Source organism: Trachypithecus francoisi, unplaced genomic scaffold (genome assembly GCF_009764315.1).
Source record: "Trachypithecus francoisi isolate TF-2019V2 unplaced genomic scaffold, Tfra_2.0 Lachesis_group0, whole genome shotgun sequence".
NCBI lineage: Eukaryota > Metazoa > Chordata > Mammalia > Primates > Cercopithecidae > Trachypithecus > Trachypithecus francoisi.
In genome coordinates, this window is record NW_022681453.1 from 44,756,968 (window position 1) to 44,775,122 (window position 18,155).

The window sequence follows — 18,155 nt, forward strand, 5'->3', positions numbered from 1 at the left end:
TATATATATATATATATAAATGAATAAAACTAGCTCAGATCTATAAAAAACTAAAATGTCTAAACATTAATTGAGATTAGAGAGGTGATTTTCATTGTTTCACTAAAATCAACAATAATAATGTCAACAACAAAAATATTTTGGTAGAATGATAGGCTTGTTTATTTTATTTTTTCAAAGGCTTTAAGAGAATCTACAGTCTGTCATCATTTAATTCATTAAAAATCAACTATATTGAGGTATACTTTACATAAAATGACATATACCCATTTGTCTAGGTTGATAAGATTCGTCCAATACATATACCCATGTAATCACTGCCACAATCAAAAACAGAATGTTTTATTACCTGAAACATTCCCTGTTGTCCATTTGCAATTTATCTCTTTCTCCTTATCCCTAAACAGACATTCTGTTTTCTGTCAGTATAGAATTGCTTTTTTTTTTTTTTTTTTAATATCTTTCTCTTAGCATAACAGCTGTGGAATTAATCCAAGTTGTGAGTATCAGTAATTTCTGACTTTTTATTGCTAACTTGTATTACAATTATGCATTCACCACAATTTGTTTATCCATTAACCTGTTGACGGACATTAGTGTTGTTTCCAACTTTTGGCTGTTATAAAAAAAATTTGCTATAAAATTTCCTTGCAAAAATGTGTGTGGACATACACTTTCAGAAGAGTGGGGTTTCTCAGTAATACTACTTTAAGAGTGCCGGATTGTTTTACAAAATAATTGTAGTACTTTATACTTCTATTGGCAAGGTATGAATTCCAGTTGTCTCACATACACAAAATCTTTTGGAATTTTCAATGTTTTTATTTTATTTTATTATTATCATTATTATTTTGAGACAGTGTCTCGCTCTGTTGCCCAGGCTGGAGCACAGTGGCACAAACAAGGCTCACCACAGCCTCCATCTCCTGGGCTCAGGTGATCCTCCCACCTCAGCTTCCTGAGTAGCTAGGACTACAGGCACCCGTCACCATGCCTAGCTAATTTTTGTATTTGTTGTAGAGATGGGGTTTCACCATGTTGCCCAGGTTGGTCTCAAGCTCCTGGGCTTCAGCAATCTGCCTACCTCGTCCTCCCAAAATGCTGGGATTACAGGTGTGAGCCACCAGTCCCAGACTGAAGTTTCAGTGGTTTTTATTTGAGCCTGTTTAATTAGTGTATAGCTGTATCTTGTGGTTTTGATTTGCATTTTTAAAATAATGATGTTGAGCATCATTTTTATGGGCTTAAATGTCATTCAGATATCTTTGGTAAAAATGACTGTTCATATCTTTTTTCATTTTCTAATGGGTTGCTTATTTTTTTGTTATTGAGGTGTAAAAATTTCTTAGTGATATATTTCAAAAATCAATCTTTTTAAATTGAATAAAGTCCAATATTTCTATTTATTCTTTATGTTCTGTGTTTTTATGTGTGTGTATGCACATGAGTTTTAATAAATCTTTGCTTAATCCTAGATTCATATTTTATTTCAGAAATTTTTTTTTCAACTTTTATTTTAAGTTCAGGGATATATGTGCAGGATATGCAGGTTGTTACACAGGTAAATGAGTGCCATGGTCATTTACTTCACAGATCATCACATCACCTGGGTATTAAGTCCAACATTCATTAGCTATTCTTCCTGATACTCTCCCTCCTCCCACCCACCAACATGGTTACCAAGATGTGTGCTGTTCGCCCTCCATGAGTCCATGTGTTCTCATCATTCAACTCCCACTTATAAGTGAAAATATGTGGTGTTTGATTTTCTTCCAGAAATTTTAATGCTGCACCTTTAAGTGTGTGATCTGTTTCATGTTAGCTTTTTGTGTGTGGTATGAGGTAAGGATTAAGGTTAACTTTTTTACAAATGAATATTCATTTGTTCAAGCACCATTTCTTAAATTATTATGCCTTTATCATTGAAGTACCTAATACCTTTGTCTAAAATCCATTGACCTAAAATCAGCACATATCCATTAGCACAATATCCATTGAATTACCTGATACCCTTTTCTGAAATCCACTGTATATGTGCCGATTTGTTTTTGAAGATTTAATTATGTTTTGTTGACCTATCCTGCCAACATCACACTGTCTTTATCACTATTATTAATAGCAAATTGTAAAAATCACAGGATATGTCTGCCAACTTTGTTCTTTATCATTTGATTTTACTTTCTTCGTTAATTTTATTGCCACATAAATTTTAACCTCATTCGATGATGCTACAAGAAAATCTACTGATATTTTGACTGAGATTATTTTAAAGCTAAAAACCTATTGGGAGATAATTGACTTCTTAAAAATATTGAGTGTTTTTGATCCATGAATGTGGCATACTTCTTTACTTATTTAGGTCTTAATTAATTTTCCTTAGTAATTCTGTGTAGCCTTTAGTGTATAGACTTTGTTATATATCCTTGGTACCCACACCACATCCCCCAGTGTTTAAAGATTAATAAAATGAGAAGATATCAGCATAGGGATCTGAGAAGGAGTAGATAGTAAACTAGAAGAAAATTTAAGAAATTAAGCGAAAGCAGTGCTTGAAGGAGGAGTACTTGGTAAACTGCATTACATGTGAGTGACATATCAAGTAAAATTAGGACTAAGTTGACTATTGCATTATTTTGTGCATAATTTAATATTGACTATGACAAGAAAAACTTATGTGGAACAGTTGGGACAAAAGACTAATCAAACTGGATTCAAGATAAAAAGAGAAAAGATGAATGGAGACAATAAGTACAGAGAATTCCTTCAAAGTGTTTTGCTATAAAGAGAAGCAAGGAAATACAGTAGTAGACAGAGGAAGATGTGATGTTAAAGGGGTGCTGATTTTTAAAATGGGCCAACTAGCAGCAAATCTCTATGCTATAATGCTACAGAAGGTAGGGAGAATTGATGATTCCACAGAGAGAAACAAGTGGGTAGAATGGTCCCTTGTGTAGAAGACTATCTAAAGCACAGTGGATGACTTGGTCTAAGGAGGGAGCACGGTTCACCCCAAGTAACAAGATGAAGGGAGAGTCTGTGATCACAGGGGCAAGTATGTGACTAGATGCAGTGATAGGAGCTTACTGAAGTTTTCTTCTGGTTCTTATTCCTTTTTGGGTAAAATAGAAAGCAAAGCAATCAGCTGTCCTTGAATATGAGGCAGAGTGTTGGAGATTTGAGTGAAGGGATATTCTTTACATTTGAATGAATTTCTTTCCACAAAAAAAAAAGCCTACTACATAATGATTATTTTTCTTAAAACTCTGCAGAAAAAGTCACCTTGGCATTTTTATAAGTAAAATATATTTTTATTCCTAAAGAGCAAGAAATACTTCTAATTTTTTTTAAAAGAGGTTCAATAAAAACAGATACTCTCTCTATAAAATTATTAGTCTAGTTTGCCTTCCTATGAATTGGGAGAAACAATAGGGTAGCCCATTTTGAGTTTACCTTGTGTTAGGAAGCATCATCTCCTTTCTAAAACCTCTTATAATGTTGGTTAGACCCTGTGAAGAAATCCATAGGACATAGTCATAAAATATAGTCGTTGAAACCTTCTTGTTCGTCAGGTGAAAGCAAACTGAGGCCACGAAATATCTTCTGACTTATTTCCATTTGATTTGGGGATTTCATTTTCTCAGTATCCACTTACTTTAAGATGCTAAGATTATAATTTCTTTGTATGCCAACATGAAAATAAGTCCAAACTATCATTCTTTTCTCATGCTATAGCTGTGTTTGTATGAATTACAGTCTCTGTGTGCATGCATGTATAATTCTTATTCCTTAGCTTTCATCCTTCAAGCAGTTCATCCCTTCAAAACTCAATGACAAGACCAAAACATATTAAAAAGTTTAGTTGGAGAGCCCAGGGTGAGACACAAAACCTATTTTTCTTGTTACAGAGCTTCTATGCAAACACACAGACACTTGTTCTCTGCCTCTGGAATTACAAATATGTTACTTGGAAAGCAGCAATACTCTTTTGGACTTGTTTAACTTCACTTTCTTTACCTGTCTTTGAGAAGCCTCATACACACATTTAAAAAATACAACTTAGAAAGGTTTTAGTGATAGTGCATACAATCATTTGATTTTATTTCCCTTTTCGCTTCACCTTCACTAATAGAAGGAGTTACTGGCATGCTTCAAAAAGCTTACATTTGAATACTGTCTAAATCAGTGCAGACCCTTGACCAGCTTAATCTTTGCTTGCAAATGACAATGCAGTGAAACCAGAGGAAGAAAAAAATTACTTCCTTTCCTGTTGGAAACCTAATAAGTAGTTAGTCTGACCCAGTTTTCAATAAGAGAGATTTTCTGATGACCCGGCAGGAGTGACTATCTCCAGTCAAAGAAAGAGGAGGGTGAATTTAATCTTTCATGCCACTGGAATGGCAGCTGCTCTCAGCTCTGTCTGATTCTGTGAAGGTTGATGAAGATAGAGCTGGCTTTCAATGTAGAAAGAATTTTCCTTTTGAATATTCCAAACGAGAGCTTTGCACATGTGCCTCAAGAACTGATTGTCTAGGCTCCGACAGGAATGCAGCAGGAGAGGAGCGTATTTCATGCTTAAGACCAGAGAAGAGCCACGCAGTACTCAGTGGATAAAAGGCTTGCAGTCCCAGCTGGGAAAAAGAGTCCCATTATCTCCCAGCTGCATAGACATTCCATACGCCTTGGTTCTGCCTGGATGCACAGCATGCCTGGCTGAGAGCTTGAAACAGAGTTCTGCAGAAAAATTGTAAAGATCCCGAGACATTTCCCTGGTAAGATCTGTAAGTACAAAATTGTGCTGTCTGCTGCAATGAGAATATTGCTGGGCAAGCTGCAGCTTTTCTTCCTTTCAGTGTCTTTGTATTAGCATAACAGGTAAAAGCTGGGGTTGGGGGAGAAGTCACTGCTTTATTGATGCTGTGTTTCTATGATGCTAATGTTTAAAATGCATTTATTCCTTGTGTGGGAAAAAATGTATTGAATCTGTATTCCGGGAGGTTAGGATCAAACCAGGGAAAGAAAGACTACAGGTATATTTTTCAGTGTTTCACTAGTCTTTGCTGCAGTAAAACTAATGGCAACACGGGATGACAGTGCTAATTCTGGGACTTTCAGATGGCTACACGCCCTTTCTGTAACGGCAGATGGGAAAATGTGATCGCTAAACGTTTTTTGTCCTTTTTTTTTTTTTTTTTAATCAAAGGGATGAGGGGTGGGGTTTGCAGTTTTCACCGGATGATTTAAAATAATGGTTCTAAAGTTTCCTAGGGGAAGATTTGGTAAAGGGAGCAAAGCAAGACTGGAGGTCATACGAGATCACCAAATTTTGTCTGGCATTTTGCTTTATACCCAGCTTCGAGATAATTAATAGCCTCTGGAGTGTCCTTTGCCATTTACACCAGTTAAGCTTGTCAGTATTAAGATTCTTATAATACTTTATGAAAACTTTCAGAAGTGATGACTTGGGAACAAAACTTTTAAGAGTTCTGAGATTAGACACGTATAACCCATTATGTTAATGCAATACTATAACATTGGGGTTTGGGGGGAAAATTGGAATTCATAGTTTTTGCTTCTCCAAATGAAAACTACTTATGTTTAAATAATCAGCATCCTGACTATGTCCTCTGAGAAACATTCACAGAATGACTAAACAGAAGTTATACTGAGAAAAAACAGACAAAACAGTAGAATCACACAGAATCAATTTGGAAAATGAGATATTCATAATTTTATCTACAGTGGTAATGTTTTCTGAAGATGTCTATAAAAGAAGGAGCATATGCTGAATATTGAATTGCTTGTTTTGAGCAATTTTCATTTATCAGATGGGTTTATCATCTTTTTATTTCTGTTGTTGAAGGTTTCACCAATTTATGTGCATTGTATTTTATAAGGAAAGAAGATGTTTAAGCAGACTCCTTTCCCTCCTCCTCCACACACATGTGTAAACATACGCGTGTCCACAAAACAAACATAAAAATACAAAAATACTAACACAATTTGTGTAAAAAAACAGAAATACAGAAGCATTTTATCTTTGATGTTTCAGTGGAGTTTCTTTTTCTTTTTCTTTTTCTTTCTTTTTTTTTTTTTTGTAGCAATAATCATGGCTGTGCGGTCCAAATATTTCAAACATATAAATGTGGAAACTTTTATATAAAGGTTTATATGAGGTTATACAAATGCATAACTTATCACATCTTAGAAAAAAGTCAATCATTTATAAACGTCTTCATTGTAATACTTCCTTTGAATATTTGTAGTGAAGGACCAGAATACTTTTTTAGAATTTTTATGTAACTTTCCTTAATGAAAACAAATTCAATTGTTTATTTAGAAAAGGATTACATATTTTCTGAGTTTAGACACCCCCCCCCAATCAATTATGTTGTGAAAAGATTGTGTGGTATATTAAATTGATTGCATACTTCTGAGTTGGTTTTTTTTTAGTAAGTAAAAATGCTCAGTAGTATAATATTAAATTTGTACCTTTTAAATTCTTTTATGTGAGGGGAAGGAATACAAAATATTTGCTTATTTATTCACTTACCTGTTTATTTTAATAGCATATTAATTGGAATGCAGAAGTATAAGTTCTACCCATTAAAAGTGACTCAAACTATACATAAAAGTTCAAAAAAGAAACCCCATCACTTGTAAATAACAATCACAAAATTTGGCGACTACCATTGGAGACATCGTGATGCCTAACTAAATTCAGATAGAATAAGAGATAAATACTTTTGTAAGAACGGTTTCTTACTATACACCTTTTTAAAAATAAGTAACAAATATTTAGATAATATAGTCAATAATAGATAGTCTTCTATAAAAATGAGAGGTTATCCTACGCTTAAAAAAAAACCAGAAATATTGTCCAGGCTCTGTGACTCACACCTGTAATCCCAGCACTTTGGGAGGCCGAGGCAGGTGGATCACGAGGTCAAGAGACTGAGACCATCCTGGCCAAAATGGTGAAACCCCATTTCTACTAAAAATACAAAAATTAGCTAGGCGTTGTGGCACGTGCCTGCAGTCACAGCTACTCTGGAGGCTGAGGCATGAGAATCGCTTAAACCCGGGAAGCAGAGCTTGCAGTGAGCAGAGATGGCGCCACTGCACTCCAAACTGGGTGACAGAGTGAAACTCCGTCTCAAAAAAAAAAAAAAAAAAAAACCAGAAATATTGAGTTTGATTTTAGATTTTAATTAAACTGAAAAAAAGAGAAGTTGAAACAACTTTGAAGAAATTGTTGAATTTCAGGTATAGATTTCTTTCCAAGGGAGATATTATGTCCAGAATAATACCCATATAGCCAAAAATTTTGAACATAGAAATAGTTTGAAGGTTTTTTTTTTGGATGCACGTTTATGTAGTAAACAAACTTTTATAACCCTTGTTATGATAGTTAAATGCATTTGAAAGGTGCTTTGTTGTCATCAACTCTACCCATACTACCTGAATTTAAACTACATCAGTTTTGCATTATAGAGTGTGTACATTCTGGCTGAATTCCCACGATCTTAGACTAAACTTATTTCAAAATTAAAAGGAATTATTCTTTACCAACAGGCTTTTACTACCCAATTCACCATTCCTGCGTTCTTTAATTTTAATTATTTTTTGGGTTGTTAGATTTCACTAAGTAGTACCTGTCCACCAAAGAAATAGTCACAGGTGCTATATTTTCTGTGAGTTTGCATACTTGAACATGTATTTCTTTTGCCTTAGACATGCAAGATACATTATCTTTCTTGGATTAAGCTTAATTTTTTATTTTGGAAATGTGTAAACGTTTAAGCATTTTTGGAGACCCTTTCCGTATTGAAAGTTGTTTTGCAACATTTTTAGGTATGTCTGCAATTTCCGTCATTGTACTTGACTTGCTTTTTTTCTGATAAATGCCTACGTGATTCTTTCGTTGTGTGTGTGTGTGTGTGTGTGTGTGTACAGAATATTCCTGGATTTGTTCCATTTTCATTAACATTTTTTGAGGTTTGCCCCATTGATTTAAGATTCTTTTATTTCAGAATTTGTTGTTGTACTATTTCTTTTTTGTCCCTTAACCGAATGTGGCCAAATTGCTTCTTCAGGATCACCAATTGTGTACATGTTGTATCTCATTTGTCTGCTTTCCACATCTTTCATATCCAAATTTCTTTTCAATTTTAATTGACAGGTTGGTTATCTTCTTTACTTGAGAACCACTTATTCTCTTGTTTGCCACTTGAATGAATAATATAGCTTATAGTAAACCTATTAAGGCACAACCTTCTGTATTGTGATCTTGTAAATACATGTTTCCTTCTCTCAGCACTCTAGCAATTTCCTCAGCTGGCAGGTTTTTGGGCAATCTGTATCCTCTGAAAGTAAGAGAAAAAGAAAGTACTTACCAGTTTTCTCTGATGTCCCCCAAAAGTCCATGATTTTTAGCATTTGGCAGCAATGGAAATGGGCTTCAAGTTGTGTTTTGGGGTTGTGTCCACTAACATTTTCATTGAAGACAGAGGGTTTTTTGCTTTGTTTTTTATCCCCACCACTATCACTGCTACCTTTTGTATTTCTCCTTATTTTTTCTCTGGGACAATAGAGGAAATAAAAAAATCTCTTTATTTAAGGAGTTTTAAGTAGCAGTCTTTCAGTTTGGAAGAATTCTTTGAATGAAAATTTTATTAGAATGTTGTTATTCTCAGTATTCATATTGAAAAGAGCTATTCTAGTTAAAACTGAGTTAATCTGCATGGTGTGTTGTAGTATTAAACATTTATTATGGTAAAGACATAACACAGGACATAGTAGAGGAAAAAACAGTCATTGGGCATGCCTTCTGATAGTGTCTCCTATTAGTCTATATTGATGAAGTCTGTGGCCTACTTAACTTATTGCAATGAGTCCTAAGGTAATTTACAGAAACTTTACATCATAGTAACATGAATCAAAATCTGTAGACTCAAATTCTTTTTGAAAGTACACTGAGTATAAAACTTACATGTATTAGATTTATAATTAAAGGAATAAATGAATGAATAAATAAATGATTTTCCTTAGATCTCAAATCCTTAAAAGAGGCAATAAAGAACATGATGTGTCCTATGAAGTGTTCTAAAAAACTAATGATCTTACTAAAAAACAAATCGCATTTTCTCAATGTCAGTAAAATGATAGTGAGAGCAAGATTCAGGAGGCAAGCTCTTGAGCTGAAGCACCACCCATTGTAGCTTTCCTTCCCTATATCTGCCACAGAATAGCTCTGTGGTCTCAGGCAAGTTTCTTAGCCTCTTTATACCTCAGTTTCCCCTTTCATAGTGGAGATAATATTAATATTGACTTTGCAGTATTATCAAGATAATTCAGCAGGTAAATATGTAAACAACCTTCGAAGAAAGCCTGACAATTAATAAGCACTCTGTGTGTTCATTGTTTAGTTATTGTTATAGTATTATTACTATCATAACATTTATATATGAGCCTTGGGATCAATTGGGTAAAAATAATATAAAACAATGAAAAGAATAAAATTACAATTGTCATCTAATCAATTGTATCGGGTATTTAGTAGAGAATTAAATTTGGAGTGTAAATCATAAGTGGATATTAAAATAGAGCTCAGGAAAAATGGTGAGAAGATCTAGAGATGCTGGTCCCTGGATCCAACTAGATTAAAAATAGAAACGGTATTTCTGTATACACTGAGCAATTGGACCTGATCAAGAAAAAGGGTATATTTAATTTTCTGATTATAAAAGCAATGAACAGAAAAGCATGAGAACAAATAAGCCAGAATTTCTTTCTTCAAAGAAAAACATCACAAATACTTGTACATTTCTTTCCTGTTGTTTTATGTTGTTGTTGTTGTTGTTCTTTTTTATGATAATGCCCTAATAAAGTAATGTATGCACCTGGAAACAACAACAATAAAATTTGAAATTACAGAGAAGACAGTAAAATAAAAAATAAAAGACCTTTCCACCATTTCCTGTCTCATTTCACAGAAATGTTTTCTATAGTTGATTTTATTGTAATTTTTTCCTTCTGGCCATCATTATACATTTGAATAATATATTTGACTTCTATGGCAGAATCTATAAACTCAACATCTTGTCTGCTGACTCCATTTTTTAAAAGATGGGCAGTTTTTCCTATTTTCACACTTTCACAAGACAATTTTAGGTGTTACATAAGTCTTTGAATTCTTTTGGCAGTAATGCACATATATATGTATATTTTTTGGTAAAGTGGGAAATTTTAAGTATTGAAGGAAAGATTAAATTTAATAATTACCAATTCCCATCCCTCAGAATTACCAAATGCTAAATTTTATTGGAGATTGAACATTTTCAGTATTCACAAAATGAAAATATTAATGTAATATATAATAAGGGCCTACATTATAACTCTACCTACTCCATTCCTCACTCTACATTACTATGAATTGTATATTTATATATAATTTTTATATATGTAAGCACATATAAAAAATTGTTTTAAAACATTATGGAAATGGTATCATACTGAAAACAAACTTATTTAACTAGTGTAACTCATTCCATATTAGACTATTTAGACTCATTCTTACAAATAAATACAGTTCTAGGATATATTTCACCTTATGTATTTTGTACTCTTATTATTCATTCTCTTATTGAGGGATATTTAATTTATTGAAAATATTCACTATCGCAGTGTTCTATTATCACATGCATAGAAAACTTATACACATTAAGTGAGATTTTCATTAAGAATATCAAGTCTGTGCTCCCTGTCAACAATTTCATGTTTGTTATTTCTGATCTCAGAATTCCTCTCTTTCAATAAATGTACTTAATTCATCTGCACCTATTATGACGTTGATCAAGTTAGACTTATTTCTTATTTTATATTCAAGAAAAGTGTTTTTCAATAATCAATGTTTCATTGGTCTGAGCAAATATTCTTTATTCATTTTTTCATCTTTTACTAGTTAAAAATGGTATATTCCCATTATCATATTTTAGTAAATAACTATTTTAACATAAAATATACTTTTATATTTTCAAATAAAGACTAAAGAGAGTATATCTTCACAAATAGGACAATGACTTGTTGAAATTTACTCCAAGATATTTCTCCCAGTGCTCATATTTGCACTATTTATTTTTAAACTGCCCCCAATATTTTTGTCAAGATTTTTTTAGACTTATGACGTGATTTCCTGAGTTCTTTATTTACCATATTCTTGCTATTTATGTGCATCTCCTAGATTCTTTTCTTGTACTCTGAAGACCATTTTAAGGTCATTCAAAAATTGTTTTAAACTCCCTTAAAAATTTTTTGTTGAAAATAGCTTACGTTAGTCACATTCTAAAATAATACTGTAGTTTGTCAGAGCACTCTATGTGGATGATACTTTTCTCTCAACAGTTTTTGCATATTCTGTTCCATCATCTTCTGGAATATAATTGTGCTCATGAGAGGACTGTTTATGATCTAATTATCACACTTCTGAAGATATATTCCTCTTTTCACTCGGACAGATTTTAAGAATTTCTCTTTGTCATTGATTTCTTCAAGTTCACTACAATATGAGTAGTTGTGGAGTTGTTTCAAATGTATCTCAGTGAGGCCTCTGCAAGCTCCTAAATCTTTCTTTGATTCTGAAAATTCTCAGCTATTATATATTTCAATCTTGCATCTTTTAAAACCCTTTATTTTCTCCTTCAGGAATGCTAATTCATTATTTCTAGGCTTCTGTCTTTGATTTATTTTCATTTCGTTCATTTTCTGGTGTTGCAGTCAGTGTAATTTCTACCGATCTGTATTTCATACTTTTATTTTTAAAAAATAGTTTTAATTTCTATAATTTATATTGTTCTTTTAAAAATTATCTTGCTATTCTGCTTATTCTTAATAGTTTCTCTCCCATTCTTAAGCTGTTGAAAAAATTTCAGTAAGTTTATTTTAAAGTTAGATTGTGATTGTTTTACTATTTTAATTTTTAGAGACAAATTTCTTTATTACTTATGTCTGCTGGATTTCCCTCATGGTGGTTCATTCTTCCTGGTGCTCATAACTTTTTTATGACAAATTTACTTTCAACAGATGTTGTTTTCTATGGGAGACCAACATTATTTGAGTTGTGTATGCTTTTGCCTAGCATTGCATTGCTATTGCTTCTACAGTGGCTCTACAAGTATCTCTGGTTCTGTACTATTTTATATGTGAATTTTTTGGCTTCAAATTATCTTACCAAACAGACAGAATGAATTTGGGCCCTACAACCAAGCTTAGTACACGTTCTGGGTTCTGACTGTCCTTTGGGAATTCTTTTTTCTACCCGATCACCAGGTTTCTATAAGGTCAGCTATGTCATGCAAAGGCCCCCGTTTTGGGAGGTTATTCCAACTTTATAATCTCCTTGCCAATCTGAGTTTCTCTCCATTTGGTGCCTCTGAGGGCTTACCTCTTTAACATTTAACCTCGGTTATGTGTACTTCTTAAAGGGTTTTTATACTTATATAGCATTTGTATGTGTCTATAGTGGAAAAGAAATCCTTCTGCATCACGTTGCATGGTGCCATGTACTTCCCTATACTTCCATGTTGACTGGACTTGTTCCCATCTGCTTTCCATCATTTAGAAAGTCATCAAACTTTCTTACTTGCTGGTATTTTATTTTTATCTGGTACTCTCATGGTTTCATGGAGTTATTTTGTTATAGGCAATGGAACATTGGCTAATTTTTTCTCTGGAAACATTGTCAAGTCTCAGGTATATAATCTAATAAGAAATGGTTAATGCCAATTGTATATGTCTTTCCATTGGCTCCACAAAGGTTACTGCAACTAATTAAAGTGCTTGGTTTAGTCCAGTGAGAGAATATGCTAGGGAGTTCCAGAATTTAGTTAGAAAAGCAAGCCAGTGGATGTTATTAGTTTATATATTCTTTGGGAGTGGCAGCTCTATTAATTCCTTAAGTTTAATGGTGTGCAAATTCTTAAACTGTAGAAGCAATTATTCAAAAACTTTGTTAGCACAGCAATTCCTAGTGACACAGTACAAGCTGAATGTTAAACGGACCATTTTTTAAGATGATTTCTGCTGAATAAAAGTGAGAATATTAGATGGATCCTTTTTAAAATCCTTTTTTTTTTTTTTTTGAGACGGAGTCTCGCTCTGTCGCCCAGGCTGGAGTGCAGTGGCCGGATCTCAGCTCACTGCAAGCTCCGCCTCCTGGGTTTACGCCATTCTCTCGCCTCAGCCTCCCGAGTAGCTGGGACTACAGGCGCCCGCCATCTCGCCCGGCTAATTTTTTTTTGTATTTTTTTACTAGAGACGGGGTTTCACCGTGTTAGCCAGGATGGTCTCGATCTCCTGACCTCGTGATCCGCCCGTCTCGGCCTCCCAAAGTGCTGGGATTACAGGCTTGAGCCACCGCGCCCGGCCTAAAAATCCTTTTTAAAAGTCTTCTTTTAAGGCAGGAAGGAGAGACTCAAATAAGATATTTGGTGAAGTTTCTAGTAATTTATCACTCATGTGTGTAAGAGGCCAACATGAATGAGCTCTCAAAAGAATGTAGACATTTTATTTCCAATGACTTGCTTGTATATTGTTTCAAAGTTTAATTTATTTGGTTTCCCACATTTGTATGTCTAATGTGGTTGTGTAAGGAACTCTGTATGGAGACTGCTGAGCTATCTTTCTAAACAGCAGGAGTGCGATATACTTGCTGGAATAGAGATTTTAGTGAAAGAACATGATTTTCCTTTCTGGCATCTAACAGGGTCTCCCAATCACTAAAGCACAATAAATGAAAGAGAAGGTCGGAAATCAGGTGTGCTGCTAATTTTCTATCAGCAGAGTTAAGAATAAATTAAAGAATAGTCCTGCCAGGCGTGGTGGCTCACGCCTGTAATCCCAGCACTTTGGGAGGCTGAGGCGGGCGGATCACGAGGTCAGGAGACCGAGACCATCCTGGCTAACACGGTGAAACACCGTCTCTACTAAAAACTACCAAAAAATTAGCCTGGCGTGGTGGCGGCGCCTGTAGTCCCAGCTACTCGGGAAACTGAGGCAGGAGAATGGCGTGAACCCGGGAGGCGGAGCTTGCAGTGAGCCGAGATCGCGCCACTGCACTCCAGCTTGGGTGACAGAGCGAGATTACAAAAACAAAACAAAACAAAACAAATGTCCATTAAGTTGTGTTGACATGAAGAAGTTCCTGTTATTCTAGACTTGATAGAACGCGCTTTCTAAAAGTGGAACATGAAGGTGTTTTCAAGGCATTTAATGTTGTTAGTCAGTTCCTAAACATGGTCAGTTGTGAATCTGTGTTGCTGACAGGTAGAATTTTGACAGTCCTATATATAAATTTACCACAAAAGTATATGTTGAAAATAGTTCTACCAGAATTAGCCGGTGGTTATAAAACATATTTTTTTCAGAGGTGCCGATTTTACTTTTTTGTTGTTACTTCGTGCAGACTGTGCCTATGCGGTTTGTAGACAAGAGAAGGAAGCTTTCTATCTGCTTTCTTTAGGGCACTTAGGTGGCAAAAGCATTATTTTTACTGACGTCACTCTTATTCTGTCTTTTGTCATGCAGATGTACAGAGTGATTATGCAATAAACAGCAACAACTTTCTCATAGAAAAAGAGAAACTGGAGTTTAAAGAAAAATAACCTATTCATTATGTGTAGTTCAACATAGGAAGCCAAATAGCAGTTTTTAAGAAATTACACACACGGCCGGGCGCGGTGGCTCAAGCCTGTAATCCCAGCACTTTGGGAGGCCGAGACGGGCGGATCACGAGGTCAGGAGATCGAGACCATCCTGGCGAACACTGTGAAACCCCGTCTCTACTAAAAAATACAAAAAACTAGCCGGGCGAGGTGGCGGGCGTCTGTAGTCCCAGCTACTCGGGAGGCTGAGGCAGGAGAATGGCGTGAACCCGGGAGGCGGAGCTTGCAGTGAGCTGAGATCCGGCCACTGCACTCCAGCCCCGGCGACAGAGCAAGACTCCGTCTCAAAAAAAAAAAAAAAAAAAGAAATTACACACACAAGACGCAATGCCTGAGCCAACTGCTTTCACCATTAGGGGCTCCTTTTACTTATGAGGAAAAGTCATTTTTCCAAAGAAACATGGAACAAAATCTTGAAGTTTTAAGATTCACATATATCTTTAGAAATCCAAAAATAATGTTATTCTTTGAGTATTAACCCCTGGATATTATTTTCTTTTATGATTTTTTTCTACATGAAACTGTCTTCAATTCATACAAAAATTCTAGTTAATTCTGATCAATAATTTAACACACTAAATTATCAATATTAATAATATTTTATTCAACAGTATATACTAGTAAAAATTCCACAAGTATTGGCTGAATACTTACTATATAATAGATGCTATTTCAGGCACTGGTGATGCAACTATGAGCAAGACAGAGAAGAGTTCTGTTCCTGTAAAATTCACATTCTGATATATATTCTTGAATTCAATTAAATATACATGTCTACCAAGTAGAAGGGGGAGCTAACATTGTTAATTTCAGGTCTTACCTGAGAAATGAGCATGAGAAGCCTTTAAATTATTTCATTCCAAGATGATTATTTTAGTAAACTTGCATAATGAGATGCACCAAAAAGACTAAATAAAAAGAAACATATATTTACTAAGAATAATAATTATTCCTCTATTTTTATAGATAGTGATATATTCTGGGTTTTTCAGAGGATTAGCAAAAATAGGATTTCATATCATATACATGTTTATGGAATTTCCTAATCATATACTCAACTCTTTACCTGAAAGTTATTCAACAAGTGAATAGTACTTGTGAATTTACTAAGATGGTAGAATTTGTTCAAAATTTGCAAACTACACTAAATTATTTAATGACCATGGTAAATTACTATGTATATAACAAGTGAAGGAAATTAATAACCAACATAGTATTGTTTAATACATTTTTCCAATTATGAAATCATATATGTTTATTACACAAAATTTGGAGAAGACAAAATATGCATAGATTGTTATTCTATTACTCTGTATATGGCATCATTTCAGTAATCGTGTGTATGTGTGTATTTAAAATACAAAATTGAGATGAATGTATACATTCTGCTTTATAGCTTGTTTTTATTAATTAACATCTTATAAACATTCTCAAGTATCATTAAATATTCTCCTAATGCTGAAGGATTTTTCACCAAATGGGTGTTCCCTGTTTACTCAAACCAATAACCTATGGTTGGATATTTATCTTTTACACAATTTATTGAACAATGCTATGATACATATCCTTGTACCTGAATCTTTTAATATGTTTCTGATTATTTCTTAAAAACAAATTCCTAGTAGTACAATTTCCATGTCAAATTGTGAGATTTTAAAAATGTGAGTGTGTATATTACTAAATTGTCCTTTAGGAAGACAACTCCCTCCGTACTTTCAGGCAGATGAATACTCTTTGTGATCATCCCAGTAAATACTAAGTATTATTAATTGTGAATACTTTCCGATTGGATTACAAAGCAAATATGCAGATAACAGTATTTCAGTATTGCTCTCTAGTACATTTTTGAAAATACATACCTGAATAAATATTCCATGAGTGTTTGAGCCATTTGTGTCTGCTCATTTTGCTGAAGTCAGCCCGTCTTTTGTTTATTCTTTGATATTTTACATTTTTTCTTATGCTTAGGAAGTTCATCATATATCGATGAGATAACTTGTAATTTTCACTTTTTTTCAAGTTTATAAGACATTTAACTTATATTTTAAGTGTGAAACCTTGGGAAATATTTTATAAATTATTTGAACCTCGGTTTTCAAATGTACACAGTGCAGCTGGTAACACCTGACCTGGCTTTCACAAACTCAGAAGGGTCAGATGAAAACTGAAATAGTTAATGTTTCTAAATGCATTTTTATAGTTATAAGTAGTATACAGTTATTGTTCTAGTCTTATTAAAGATAAATCAGTGTTTGTCCTAAATTGCAAGTGCAGTCATGAGAAAGTCTACAACTTAAAGTTTTCTAAATATAGGTCCAATGTTATCAACTTTTTAGCTCCGGCACCAACAGCGTCTGGCCTGTGGTGTGTGCTCATTAAGTGCCTGCTTAATGAATGTAGACTCTAAGTATACTAGAGAAACATAAATTCAAATACATCTGTGCTCATTCCAAGTATGCTATTACAGTGTCATCTAAATCTAATGGTGAACAAAATAGCACATATTAAAATGATAATTAATGTTAAACTTCAATTTATGTCTCTGCGCTTGGCAACCATGGTAATCCACTCCATGATGAAGCAGTCAGGAAATTTAAGTAGTTATTTATTTCATCACTACAAATTGTATTTGAAACCTGTGTTTTGGAGGTAATCTATATTGTGGGCTTTTCAGGAATTTGGTATGTTAGGGAAATTCAGGACTGCATATGGGGAACAAGGAATGGGTTTTAGGATAAAAAGAAATTGTAATCATCCCTGAATTAAGAAATAATTTATACATTACAGAGAGGTAAAGTATACACAAGGTGTGTGATATTTTCTTCTTCAAAAACCCTCCCAAAATGTGAGATATATAACTAGCTTTTCCAGATGCTCAGAACAAGAAAGAATTTCCTTTTGTTTTAGCTTGCATTTAAGTTACCATAACACATGATTTTAGTATTTGATGTTAATTTACTTTGGCAGAACATAATTAAATAAGGTGTTTGACTTTGCCAAAGAGAGTTTTAGAAACAAATTTGTGTTTGATTTAGATCTGAGGCCAGGTGTTCAAGACCAGCCTGGGCAACAAAGTGAAACTCACACCTGTAAAACACACACACACACACACACACACACACACACACAATATCTCTCTCTCTCTCTCTCTCAAACTTTGGAATTTTGGTAATAAATATTAAAGCTGTGAAACAAACATGTTTTACTTATAGCTTAGAATGACCACACTTATTAAAAAAGTTAATACACATTATGCTGCAATAACAAACCACACCCCAAATCTTAGGAGTCTGAAACAAAGATTTCTTTGTGTACAACTGTGAGGCAACTGTCCTTGATGAGAACGGCGGTGTTATAATACCATATGAATACATGTTTCCACAGTTTCAGTAAAAAGGTAGTCCTAGAGACTTTCAGTGGCAACTAAACACTTTCACA

At 34.0% G+C, this 18,155-nt stretch overlaps 1 protein-coding gene across 2 annotated transcripts in view; it reads left to right on the plus strand.

Moving 5' to 3' along the window:
* The first annotated feature begins 4,229 nt into the window (after positions 1-4,229).
* The window catches only part of CNTN6 (contactin 6), a 303,559-nt gene continuing 289,633 nt past the window's right edge, over positions 4,230-18,155 (plus strand). Inside the window, exon 1 of one of the 2 annotated variants that reach the window (XM_033210480.1) lies at positions 4,230-4,778. The gene's annotated coding sequence lies outside the window, so the exon portion shown is untranslated. The remainder of the gene's footprint in view (positions 4,779-18,155) is intronic. The other variant, XM_033210479.1, reaches the window with a different exon arrangement.